Source organism: Caloenas nicobarica, chromosome 3 (assembly GCF_036013445.1).
Source record: "Caloenas nicobarica isolate bCalNic1 chromosome 3, bCalNic1.hap1, whole genome shotgun sequence".
Lineage (NCBI taxonomy): Eukaryota > Metazoa > Chordata > Aves > Columbiformes > Columbidae > Caloenas > Caloenas nicobarica.
Window position 1 is genome coordinate 74,319,085 of NC_088247.1, and position 13,729 is coordinate 74,332,813.

Consider the following 13,729-nt stretch of genomic DNA (forward strand, 5'->3'; position numbering starts at 1 on the left):
TATTCATTTTGAATCGTGCGTAAGCCTGAAAGGAAAGAGATCTTCAAGAGGAGCTTCACCATAGAAAGCTATCAGCAAATGAAAGATGGTTAGACAGTGGCTAATCCCCAAATCCTGTCCTACCTTCATTACCAGCTTCCACTGACAAATTGTGTACATTTGCAACACAAAAGGCCAAAATGGAACTATTTTCAATGGAGCAGATTGCTACAGGTGGAGAGATGATTTGTGAAGGCTGCTGAAAGTGTGTGCTCTTTGGCTTCAGTCTAAAAGTTACAGGTGAGTAGGCCATATTGTTAGCAAAGAGCAGGGGAAACATTTGCCTTTTACAAATTCACTATAAACTTTGCTCTCAGCTTTCTTTTTGTTGGAACACCGTGGAAGATTGCCCTCTTGCCTAGCACTTAGGTGTTCAATGAGCCTGCCAGGAAACACCAGGTAATGTTTCTCAGGCTGTCTTTGGTCTCTTCTTAGAGAAAGACCTAAATAACATAAGTTGAGAAGCATCTGGTCTTCTCTTTTTCAATGCTGTCCTGCTGTGAACCGCTGACAGAACCTACCTCTTTGATCCCTACATACATACGAAAACATGAAGAGAACAAAACCAATATAGGCCGTCTCTTCTCTTAAAGCAGTCACAGCTCCATGCTTTAATCAGTGATAATCCTCCTCCAGCAGATCCTAGTGTTGGGGGATAGTTCCAGTAAACACAACAGTAGAAAAGTCTAAAATGTCCATTTTATTTAAAAACAAACAATCCCACTGCCCAAAAATCTCTCCCTTCCCTTCTACCCCAAGGCGATCCGAAGGATTTTCCAAGGGGAAGGGGTTGTTTATACTAACTGCCTGTTACTTAAACAAGAAGTCTGTAACCTTGATATAAAACATCTGTTCAAGCCACCATAAGATAAATGATCCACTATCAAAGGCAAAAACAAAAAAAAACAACCTACCTTAGGTAAGAAAAGTTTGGGAAAACTTGAAAGTCAGACTTTCAAACAGTAATTGACCCCCAGACTAATGTGAATGTAGAACTGTCAAAATAGAGAATGTGGCTGCTTGCAACTGTTGCTGAAGAAAGAAGCCCACTGACAATAGGAATTATCCCGATAACTTGCCTCCTGCAGTGAAAGGATTCTCATAACACATGCAAGGTGTTTGAAATATGTAACTTCCATGAAAAAAAAAAAAAAACAGAAGACATTCAAATGCCATAGAAGTTTATTACTGAAAAACTTGTTCAACAAACATTTTAAAAATTTATTACACACTATATTCAAAAGTGAGTATTTCTTCTAATAAGTGCTGCTCAGAGTCTCATGCCAGGTTCAATTCAATTACTTTAAACATCATATCAGGAATATCCATAGTAGACTCTTCACCAGCTCAAGCGACAGTGAGAACAGTGGATGAATGTTCACCCTAATCTCCCTTTCCCAAGTAGCACCAATTTGTTGCTCTAGAGTAGTTAAGCAGAGACCAATTGTACTGGCCAATGCAGTACCTCCAACTTCAACTATTTTCCCTATGTAAAGATGTGGCTTAGTGTCATGTACCATATTCTGTACTATGTCAGCAAGGACAACATTGATCCCAGAAATAAAATTATTTTCCTACCTATGCTCAAATTCAAAGTATCGCACTTAAAAACCTAGATTTGGAAAACAAAGCTAAGTATCAATATATTATCTAAAATTACCAATTTTAAATCAGTTCTAGTATACTGGTAGAAGTCATCTTCTTAATGAAGAAAAAAAAAAAACATTCTACAGATTCCTGCAACCAAAAGTATCTCTTCTGGCAGGTAGAGAATTCTGGCCTGCAGTTAACCAATACAGATAGTCAAGTTGAGAAATTCTGGGGTGAGAGAAAAAAGGGCAAAAGCAGCTTTTTCACAGAGAGGTTTCAGACTTAGCAAGTATAGCAAATTTTTATTATTACTAAATATATGTATCTATAGTGTAACCATTTTCCCCCTCCTTTCACTACATCCTTGAACTCTTACTAAGTATCATCTGTTCCACGTCAATAATTCAGCTGGCTTTTTTGGAGTAGGTGGTTCTCATCTTCTGCTACCTGACAAACAGACTCCTAAGTTTAAGTTATTTTAAAATACAAATGCCCAAACACAACAAAGCAGTATAAGAAATACCACAATTCAGTCTGCAGAATGAGATGGAGATTACACCAAAACTCATCCGTTTTTCCTTCTTCCATCCCTAATCCCAGTCTTTACCAAGTCCTAGATCTGACAAGACGGTGATCATTCATGCTCTAGAAAGGAAATTCTGAGCAGAGCAAATTTAGAAAAAGGATAAGAAACATGAAGAGTTTTTACCAGGAGAATAAAGCAGAAGAAAGCAAAATGAACAAAGATGAACGACATGTAGGCAGCACAAAGAGGCATTTGGGTTTGTTCTGCATTGCCTTGTTGTCTCTCTGCTCTTCAGCGAATTATGAGAGAGAATATCTGCTTTACCAATCCCACCGAGCTGATGAAACAGCTGAAGAAGTTCATAGCTTCTGACCTCCGCTGAAGGGCTGGTGATGATAGCACAAAACCCATCATGTCTGGTCATAATCTAAATAAAAGTAAGTGGAGCCTTGTGATACAAAACTTGACAGTTAAGGAACAAAAAACTACTTACAAAAAAAAACCCAAACAAAAATTAACAAAAACAAACCATAAACAAACAAACACAAACACAAACAAACAAACAAACAAAACCCCACACAAGCCTAACCTGGTATTAATACTGTGTAGGCATCTCATTCCAAAAATTAAAAAACTTATGCAGGACTTTAATTATAACTTTCGGAGCTTCACAAACGCCATGCTCCAGACATATTCCATCTCCAATAAGCCTCAGTATCACAGCTGTACAGTTCAACAGCACTTCCAACAGCACCAGCATGGCATTCCCTTTTAGGCAAGAATATAAGTTATACGAGAAGTTACTTAATGTCTCTAATTATTTTCTAATAAAATGAGAAAGGTTAGGAGAACTAGAAGTTACTGAAAAGCAGAGCTGTGCCAGCAGTTTCCAGTGATGACCTGACATGATTTTTCCTCCAGCTGACATCCAAGTAGTTATGGCATATATATAGTCCAGCCCAGCACTCATTTCAAAATGAACTTTCTGTACCATGTGGTACTCCAGAGACATCTGGAGGATGGAAGAAAATATTTAAGGAAAATCATTAGCTTACACATTATCATAGCACATATTTAGGTTTTCTGAACTAAGCATAAACACTTGGAAAGGAGGAAACACAGACAGTGTCCTGCAAGGGAATTTGGAAGAACATTTTAGAGGGAAAAACTAAAAAAGAAAAATCCAACATGAAACACCAGAAATACGGTGGAGGGAGCTGCAAAACAAAGTCATAGCATTCTCTGTTTGGAATCTTTTCCTGGATTTCCATTCTCAATAAATCTGTGTAAAAATCTTTGCATCTTTATTTAAAGGAAAGAAATTCAACTTATGTTCCAAGAGCCATACTGAAACCCCTCCTCATTTTACCCAGCACCACAACCAGTAACAAAAAGCTCCACTGGTCAAACAAAACTCCACGATAAACTTGTAATACTGTAGCCTCCACAGTGTCCTCAGTAACACTTACTCCAAGCCCATTATCTTTTGGAAATTCCCCTGCATGACCATCTAAAAAAAACCCGATCGAACAAACAAAACCACAAGCACCAGTAAGCCACTCCCTCTGATCACCAAATGGGTTTTGATTCTTATCCACTAGATTTAGTGGGCAGCAGCCCAACAATTCTAAAGCAATACTCCCTTATGGTAAGCAAAAGGTGTCTCTAAATACCCCCAGCAAGGTGTTTTAATAAGTGAATGACCTTTTCTTTCATCCTCTTTTTTTTTTTTTTTTTTTGGTAAGAGAGAATTTCAAAGCAGAATAAAATACTAAGAACATTTAGTTTCTTTTAAAGGATAAAAGATACAAGAAAGGATGATCAAACAAGAATTTCTATATGTCTAATATCATTACTTTAAAAAATACTGACTTATGGTTTTAGTAAAAGGAGGTGGGATACTAAAGTCAGTGAAGAACCGTCACTCTCAAATGGCACCATAGTGCAAAGGACCACCTTACTGTACCAGAATGAACCATAACCTATTTCACAGATTAATTCATATAAACTAACCAGTGTCATTCAGCTGAGTCATGACAAGCCTGCAAAGACTTGAACAGTCTATATGTATTTGGAAACAGAGTTCATTGCTTTAAAAGCCACACAATGCCACCTAAGACACTACATGGTTTGCCATGACTATGAACATAGCACAGCAAGGCAAGACATTTTTTCTGAGCTTTTTTGGCTTAGAGTCTTGAAGCAAAACATTCTGGCCAAACCCTCCTTGAGTTTGTTAGACTTTGGATATATTTCTTTCACCTACATGCTCCATTCCAACCTGCCATTTGAACGGCAATGTTGTCACAAGAACAGATGCAGCTGGCTATCACAGAGGTGGGCATTTCTGAGGAAAAGGGAAACAGTATCAGAAAACCGTAAATAAAAGAGAAAGTAGGAGCAATCAGACAGAACTCCCTTGCCCATCCTTCTTGCCCTCTTTGCAGGCTTACCAGAAAACACCCTCTGCACTGTTTGCTGCTTCCCTTCTGTGGATCTCGTGGTTGTCTTCACAGGACTTGATAGTATTTATGTGAGGTAAAAAAAACAACTTTGCACAAAACTGACTTGCTTGAGTACTAAGAGGGAGAAAAGATGAGTAAATAGAGGAAGATAAAAAAGGAAGAGTTCAATGACTTCAAACAAACAAACAAAAAAACCCAACCAACATAAAATGAGCAATTTTTAAAATATGGCCCCGTATGTGCGTGCCAGATTTATTAGATTGCAGGCTCTTTAGAGCAGGAACCATGCAAGACAAGGTGCTTATTCAATGCTCAAGTACAAGCTTGCCATCAGCTGAGACTGCCTTTGGACATGACCTCATTGTAAAAACATTACCCTCGATCACAGTGGTCCTTGAAAACTGCCTCTGGGCTAGTTGATCCTTATTGCAAACTTCATAGTAGCTATTAGGTATATTTGCAATTGTGTTTTTAAAAAAATGAGAGAAAGAGAGATAGATAGATAGATACCTGGGGACTTGTGGGGGGAGAAGTAAAAAAGCACGTCTGAACAGATGATCTTTACAGTCCCCCCCCTCTTGCTGCTAGAAGCTTCCCACTCAGCTTCTGCTCCTATTTGTTCATCTTTCTCTGGCAAGAACTACTCTTAACCGTGTTAATTTTCCTTTTTGTGGGTTAATGTTGGGTAACGCACTTGCAATTGCGCACAACTAATAGATTTCCAGTGACTAACTTTACTGCACTCCTGGCAGTAAGTAGGGCACATTTTTGAACCAGGGTCATTTTAAGGGATTCCAGAAAGTACCTTCAGACATTTCATGGCTTCATTTAAACAGCTGCTTTCTTGGTTCCATGCAGGATTTTGAGCAGGAGGACAGTATATTCAAAGGGAGGTGACCACCCCCTAGAATATTAAGTGAGAACCATTTCAAGAGTTTGAACAAAGCATGAAGCATGACCTTTTTTCATTTATTTATTTAAGGCTATACTTGGCAGATATGAAAATATCCAACTGTAGTTAGACAGCCATGATCTCAGCCTCTGGCTGTGTAAAGACATCTTAAATCTGTAGGTTCTGTGCAGATCCAGGGGATTTTTGCCAAAATGTTTCCTGAATAAAATTAAATATTCCTTCACATTGAGCTTACTTTTTTTCCTTCCTCCTTCCTTTATAGTCTATTACAATCTCAAATTAAAACTATAGAACACTTTAGGATTAGCAGTGCTTATTCTGCAGTTTCCCAGCCAAAAATTACTGCTATCATTTTTTAATTATTTTTAAAAAGGTTAAGTGTCACACATCTTCTGCCTTTACAAATTTGTTAGGCACAGCCTATTCCTAATTACTCTACATTTACCTGGGAGTGACACAAGAGGAAGGAGGGAAGACATAGTCCTACCAAGGAAAATCTCAGGAGCACACAAGGCCCAGGATGTAGTCACAGAATGAATGGCATCTGTCAAAAGCAGCCTGTAAGAAGCTGCATACCAGAAGCCACTCGCATCATTGACCATAAAGGCCTAGACAAAGCATTATCTAGATGCTTGGGCCCTTCGAAACACAATTAAAATGTTGCATACAGCATAGATATGTATAACTACATCGGTCTGTTCCCAGTGTAAATCCACTCCTTCCTTGGATTTAGCAGCTTCACACCTTCATGAAAATCTTTTCCAAAGCTGCGTGTGCAGCAATAGCCCAGGTGTACATTAAGGTTTCTTTGCAAGCCCCCGCCTTGCAAGCACTGGTCAGGACCGTGGCTTTGTATTTCGCAGAGCAGAGAGGAAAAGATGACTACCTGTAGCTTTCTCCCTACCTGTGCAGACTAACTGCAGTGGGTGTCTCCTTTTCCCAGATGTGGCAGAGGAAGGTGTGTGGCTAGGTCACAGTTGTCTTCCCGTGTAGTTTTAAATCTGTGGAGCTGTCTGCTGCCACTGTTGATGTGTCAGCTGTAGGCCTTTCAGCCAGTCAAATGATTGTGTTTCATGTGCACCTTTAACTCCCTGTCTAAATATCAGCATGCTGTTCTTGCAATTGCAAGTCAAAGGACAAGTGGTATAATAACGACCAACATTAAAATAGGAGCTTCTGCAGAAAAGTGTCTGGATCTTAAGAATTAGCCTGTTTCAGGTACCATGACCAGAACCTAATGCAACCCACATAGTTGGCCTCAAAACCCTACATGGGCCACAGCACCGTCTCCTGGCATCAGAAGTTCCATTGCAAGAAAATGCTGTAGTTCTTCACATACTGTAAAGAGAACAAAACAAAACAAAAAATCCACCAACATCCCCAAACACTGAAGGCAAGGGCCAGGAGTTAAACAATGCAAAAATTGGCCTGTGCTACATTTCTTGCGTTTCAAAGAAGGTATTGAGCTTCATAAGCAGCTAAGCCTTCCTTAGGCTGAGGAAGAGTGGCAGAGAGAACTGTCCACAGCTCTCTCCACACAACTGAGGACACTCTTCGTGCCCTACAGGCACATTCAACTCTTAGTTACCACTGCCCAGAAAAGCCATGATGCGAGACTCTGAGCTTTTTTTTGGTTTGGCCTTGAAAGAGATCAGAAGCACTCGTGCAGTCTTCTACAGATGGTAAAAAACAGCTGAAAAGCAGGAGAAAGGCCACTTAGTCAATTGTTTCTTGACAGCCTCTAGGTGTGAGTGCTCCTAGTCCCATTTCTGGCAAGGTCAAACAAAAAGTTGAAGCCACTTGTAACTTATTTAATTTTTTTTTCCCCAAGACAGCTGGAGAACTTGCATGGGCAGTTAAAACAGAGACCTACCATCTGATCTTACTCATTTGCAATCCTTAGTTACAAAACATAACACTAGAAAGTGATTAACAATACACAGAGCAGATCTGCAAAGCCTGAATAATAATGAGACAGCATAAGCCCATCTTGGCTGTATCCATGCTAAAGGAAATATGATAGAGAAATAACAATAAAAATAAAAGCAAAAAATAAATCTGAATTTCCATGGGCAAGGTCTAGAAAGCTAACCTGATCACAAACAGAACAGTCAATTTGCTTATCTTGCATAGATATTAATTTGGTCTGCTAACCTAACAGCTACATAAAGACAATTGCATAAAAATTATTATGAAAAAAAGGCTATTATTAAAGAGAGTGTTCTTCTGACATTTAGCCTATGCTCCTGCAGAGGTTGACTTTTCCAAGTGCCATGACATCTTCGTTCTGTCATTTTTCTACCTTCATCTCTAAACTTAAGTAAGCCTTCCATTGAAGGCTGGACATCTATTAGTGCTTTGCAAGTACAATCTGAGGACTATTTTTGTTTCCTCCCTCATTTCCTATAATTATCATTTCATACTGTTGTCATGTATGACTCCTCCACCTCTGATCTGTATTGTACTGGTTTTCATTTTTAATTCTTTTGTATTATGTCTGGGTCCAACACTAACTGAAAAATAATGTAAGAAACAGTCTATTACCAAGTGACCCTTGGCTGAGATACGGTACTAACTAAAACACAGTGTGGATGGCTTTAATACAGCTTGACACCCGAAATACAGCTGCTCATTCCACATGTTAGCAGACATACTCCAAATGAGCTTAGGAACACAAGCTCAATCACCCAATGTGTGGGCACACCTTAAATGTCAACATTATTAGCCATCACACTGTGACTGAAGTGATAAACACACAAACCAACTGTATTCTATCCCATCAAACCCAGACAGCATTCCTCTTCTCCTCCCCCTCCAGCATAAAGCCACAACTGTTGCTCGCTGAGTTGCCAAGATTTCTGCATTATCACCAGTAACTTAAAAACAGGATTATGCCCAAATAGTCCAAAAACTTCAAGGCCACAGGATGAAAGCACAAAGTGACTTTATTAATAAACAAGTGCTTTGTTAGAGATTATTAGAGCATCTGGTTTTGTATATTAACAACACAATGCCTTTAAAAAATAAATACATCTGCATTTTCATGTCACTTGGCCTGTGCAACTCTCTCTCTTTCACATATAGAAGCACTGGACTCTGATATGTTCAGGAACCATGACGAGGTGGTATCATCAATAAAAAGCAGCCTCCTGCCAACACTGTGTGATCAGGTGAATGTGGACACTGTAACAGGGAGGCCAGGACTTACACATTTACACACTTTGTAGTAAGGGTAAATATGCATTCCTTGGCTGGCCAGAATAGGGAAACAGTTTTATTTATTTATTTATTTGCAGAAATAGGAGAGTGGATAAGGAAAACAAACAGAAACAATACAAAATGTTGTTAGTTAAATCCAGGACATTCACACAGATTTTCATTCTACCAGAAATTAACAGAAACCTGCAAAGTTTTTATATTTTCAATTTCACTTCCTCTATAAACCTCTCATCTTTATGACTGTCCTCCCTATTTAACCTTTTCTGCAAGTTTTAGAAGGCATCCTAAACCAAGAGCGTTACTTCTCTGTCAGCCAGGGTCTCCATTACCCAGTCAGGGAGCACCTGAGGCCAGGTGAAGGCTGGGCTCTCCAAAGACTACTCCTAGTCTCGTCCTGGAGGCTACCCAGGCTCATTGTGCAGTCTGGAGGATGCCTCCATTGAAGATGTTTTTGAGAGCCGCTGTATCCCCACTGAGACAGTAAACACCAAGCGTGGACTTGGCCACCTGCACAACTTGACTCCATTTAACAGCAGTTGCAACCTTGAGTTAACACTTACTGGTACACTGGAGTATCACTGTCTGCAGGCTGAGCCAGGAGGATGGACTAACAAACATCTTGCACTCAAAAGCGGATGGAAACAGAGCTACATCACCATCATCATGGTAACTATCCTACAACTTCATGGAGCCCAAAGCAGAGCCTCAAACAGCTATCACAAAGCTTTAAGAGATGCCTTTTCTGGAAAGGTTGGTTATTCAACCAAAGGCCCATTTTTAAAAGTCACCCAGCAGACTCCTCTACTGCTTTTCGCTGAAATTTCAATTCCTGACTCACTAGGCAGTTTTATAGCATTACCATACACACTACGTGACCAGCATAGCTGAAATATCTAAGTGCCCACAAATAATTAAAAAGTCATCTCCATTTTTAAAATGTTTGGATAAATTTATTTATAGGGCAAGTCAGTAATTCACCCGAAGTCACACCTTCCAACCAAGGTAACTATGTCAAGTACTTAAAATATCACCCCTTTCCCTATGGCCCTGCCTCATGACGTCAGCTGGGACAGCTATTTTACCCTAGAGTGCAGATAGTGACCTCACATCTTGCTAGCAGCAGCTCAGGACCAAGCTGTACTAGGCCCTACTGCACTGCTAGACAGAAAAGTCCTCTCCTACCTGGAAACATTGACTCAGCAAAATACTCAAGCATTAGCCTTTGTATTTTACTTCAATCAAGGCTCATAAACTTATACTGAGAGACACACTAACCTACCTTCCTGAAGCAAATGGGAACAGAAAACTCCTCAACAGTCTTTACGAGACAGTGGATGGGAAGGCAAGTCAGCAACAACACCCAAGGAAGGTATTTTTTTTTTACAGGGAGCGCTTACAATGCTATTTAACAGCATATATACCTTGTCCCTGCTCCCTCTTCCCAAACATTTTTAATTCTCCTTAGCTTTACATATTTCCAGCATTCTCAGTTTGCAGCTCCACATACATTGAAGCGGGTTGGTAAAACTGTTTTCCTTTTCAGCATGTTTTTTTTGATCCTCTGAAACCAAAAGTTAGACCCCATCTATCATTCACAGCATCTGGAAGGCTGATCCTTGACTGTCCCAGGAAAAAGCAACCAAAATCAAAATCTAACACAGGAAATTATCAGTAACCATTGAACTAATCAGCTTTGGAAGGCATGGTTTCTTTTCCATTAAAGCCCTTAAAAAGCTGTTGCTGCATTTCTTTTTCTCTTTTTTGGTGACACAAACTTTTTCCTCTGAACAGAGTCAAAAGGATCACTTTTTTCTGTGCTGTTACAGTATTGGCACAAAACCCAAGCTGTACAATAATTCCCCTCTCTTTCCCATGTTCTCACAAACACATGAGCCTCTGTCGCTAAACACCTTAACTCCCAGTAGCCAGATCTTCTGAACTAAGATCCAGTGACAAAGGGCTGGCTTGTTTCGGGGATCAGAAGCCAAGTGGAAAGTAAAGAGCTGCCAGGACACAAGGGATGGAGAAAAGTAAGTACGAGAGAACATGAAGCCTCCAATCACACACACAAGGGAAGAACTGCTTTGCTTTTCTGCCTGGAGCAGTGAAACATGAAGATCGACAACAGTATGCAGACCTCAAAGGAATTCCAATAGTCACTCGCATGATAAAACAAAGGGAGCAAAGACTGTACCTTTAATTGTATTGATGAAGACCAAGTATGGGGGGAAAACTGTAATGCGGAAGTTGGGTTCAATTCTGATTTCCATTACATCAATGTAAGCCTTGAATAACAGGAGAGAACTTGTTCTCCAGTGTCTGATGATCACAAGTTAAGAATTAATAATAATCACATCTTAATATCAGATTTCAAGACACATGTGAATGCTAAGCACTCACACAAATCATCTAGTATTAGTCAGAGCGAATAGTTTAGTATTAACTGCTCCCCCTAGTAATTACTAGGGAAGTATCTTTTGCATAGAAGTGATCCTCAAGAGGGCTTCCATTAATAATAACTAAAAGACCCTCAAAATCCTGCAAATACTTCCTTATGCACATGATTAACTTTTATGCATGTGGCCGGTCCCACTGAATTTGAAGAATCACATCTTAAATTTACACTTGGGCAGACAGAAGTTCAACTTTGCCTCTAGAAGAGTTTTGCAACAGTTCTCTCTTTAGAGACCAATTTTGTAGAGCGCAGAAAACTCTCAACTATCACTCATATTTGTGACAATGGAGACCATTCCGCACTCTGAACAACTGGACCACAGGGGAGGTGGAAGAAGAAATGCATTTATTTATCTTCATACGCAATCCAAACAGAGAAAGAGCAGGCCAATGAGAATGTAGAGATTCTTTCTTCCCTGAATCTATCATTCTCAAAAATCTCTGCAAGAAATTTTTCATAATAGTGTATTATACTATATCCAGGAACTGCTGGATAATTGTAAGTAGCATTACTGAATAATTTAGGCACAATGATATCTTGCATTTGGTCCTGAGAAGTGTCCACATTTTATTTGTTTGTTTTTAAACCAACACCCTCCATTTTTACATCTTCCACACTAGCTTTCAATACATTCATAGAAAACAGCGATTCACAGAAAACAGGATCCTTCTTTAGGTTTTTTGTGCTACAATTTTGAGCAAAAGGCTTATCCCCAGAAGGCAAGACCTCTGCTTCAAATGCAGCTGAAAAATATCTTTGTCATTTGACTTGCACTGAAGCCTGAAAGATCTGGTCAAAAGGCAGGAGTCATCCACTGAAATACAGTTGTCTACAACCATGCTGGGCGTTTGGACTACCTGTATATTCAGTTGGCAGAAACAGCACTTCTCAGATCTGATTCTGCTGACCAAATGTAGACTTTCACTTCAGGAAGAGATATGAATTGCTCCCCAGATGTGTTCCGCTTCCTGACTATAAAGGGAGTCCAGAGAGCTGCATTTCAACAGACAAATCCCACCTTCTCCCTGCTGGGTATCACACCAAAAGACCACATCTGGTTTCTTCAGTAAGACTCTATCAGTTTTGCTGAAGTTTCTGTCAGACTGATACAAGTAAACCAGTGTAGTTAGCCCTAGACTCCACGCACAGTCAATGGAAAGTAAGGGCCACCTCCAAGAGGCAATTCAGCCCATGGAAAAATCTGAATTCTCCCCAGAAAGGCCACTGTGTCTCCACAGATTATGGGAAGAAACTTAAGGAGCTCATCTCTTAATAAGGTGAAGCAGTGAAATGCCTTGAGTTAGACAGACAGGTTCAGGCTCTCACTGTTGAGACGGTGGGAGATGCTGAGTACTCTCATCACTCATCTCCTCTTCACACCAGTGAGGCTTGAAACATAAAGCATCAGACCCCGTAATAAAATACAAGGTTCCAGTATGGATTACAGAGTCCTTCATAAAATACTTTGAAGGAGAGAAAAAAACAAAACCACACCAGCGAAGTTTGAAAAATCTGTATCGTGGCCTACATAGTGTCTGTCCACCCACAGCTTTGCCAAGTGAGGATAAACAAGAGCTGAATGAAACTCTGCAAGCACACACTTCAGTTGGCCAAATATCCAACACAGTTTGGAGCAGCTAAGGATTAGTCTGCACTCTCTGAAGACTTAAAAACAGAAATGCAGACCCTCAAAAGGGTCTAAGAGTCATCTGTTGGCAAAGCATGCCCTCGGCTGACCAGGTGACACGGAGATGTAAGATGGTAGACCCAGATCTCAGCTCGCGCTCGTCAGCAAAAGAAGTCACCTCGTTAGCTGAGGACAGCAGGGCTTCTGCATTCGACTTGTGCAGGAACACAGGATTTGGCAGCCTCCAGAAATCTGAGCTCTCTATTTTTCTTCCCTTCGTTTACTAATGCCCATTTCCCCTTCCCCGCCTCCCCGCTCCCAGTGCACGCACATTTTAACACTGTAACCCAGGAGTTACATGGCTTTTCCATACTTCTGGGCAAGTATTACACACTCTCCCTCCAAACTAGCAAGTATGCCTTCTCCACGGAGGTGGTAAACCTGCTGTAAGAGCACAGTGCTACATAGTAAAATACTTCAGATTAACCCCCCAAAATTACCTGCACATCTCATGCCTTAAGAAAGCTTCATATCCACCATCTCACACAAAAATACACTCCCTACAACATTGTGATACATTGCACACTCTTAATGGTTTCTACAGTTACGTAGTCACAGACAATGTAATTAACAAGCAACATTTCTTCCTGTAAAATAGGAGGGAGAAAATAAACAGAATAGAAGTTCACAAAAATAAATTTGAGCTCAGAAATAAAACTACATTTTAAATTCAATTTCATCATCTACTGTGTCACAGACGACACAAGCCTGGATCACCTAGGTGCAAGCATAGGTTTTCAATCATTTGGATTTACAAAATACCTTGTGTCCCCTTACCAGGAAAATCATACCTTATTTACTCTCTTTAAATACACATCAATGCTTTATTCCATTT

General features: G+C 40.0%; 1 long non-coding RNA gene across 1 annotated transcript; it reads right to left on the bottom strand.

Annotated features, from left to right (window-relative positions):
• Nucleotides 1-1,203: 1,203 nt before the first annotated feature.
• LOC135986750 (uncharacterized) lies at nucleotides 1,204-2,912 on the bottom strand. Its single transcript, XR_010605920.1, has 2 exons — nucleotides 2,745-2,912; nucleotides 1,204-2,582 (listed from the first exon to the last, which is right to left on the bottom strand). It is a non-coding gene; the product is annotated as an uncharacterized LOC135986750 (long non-coding RNA).
• Between the last annotated feature and the right edge of the window lie 10,817 nt (nucleotides 2,913-13,729).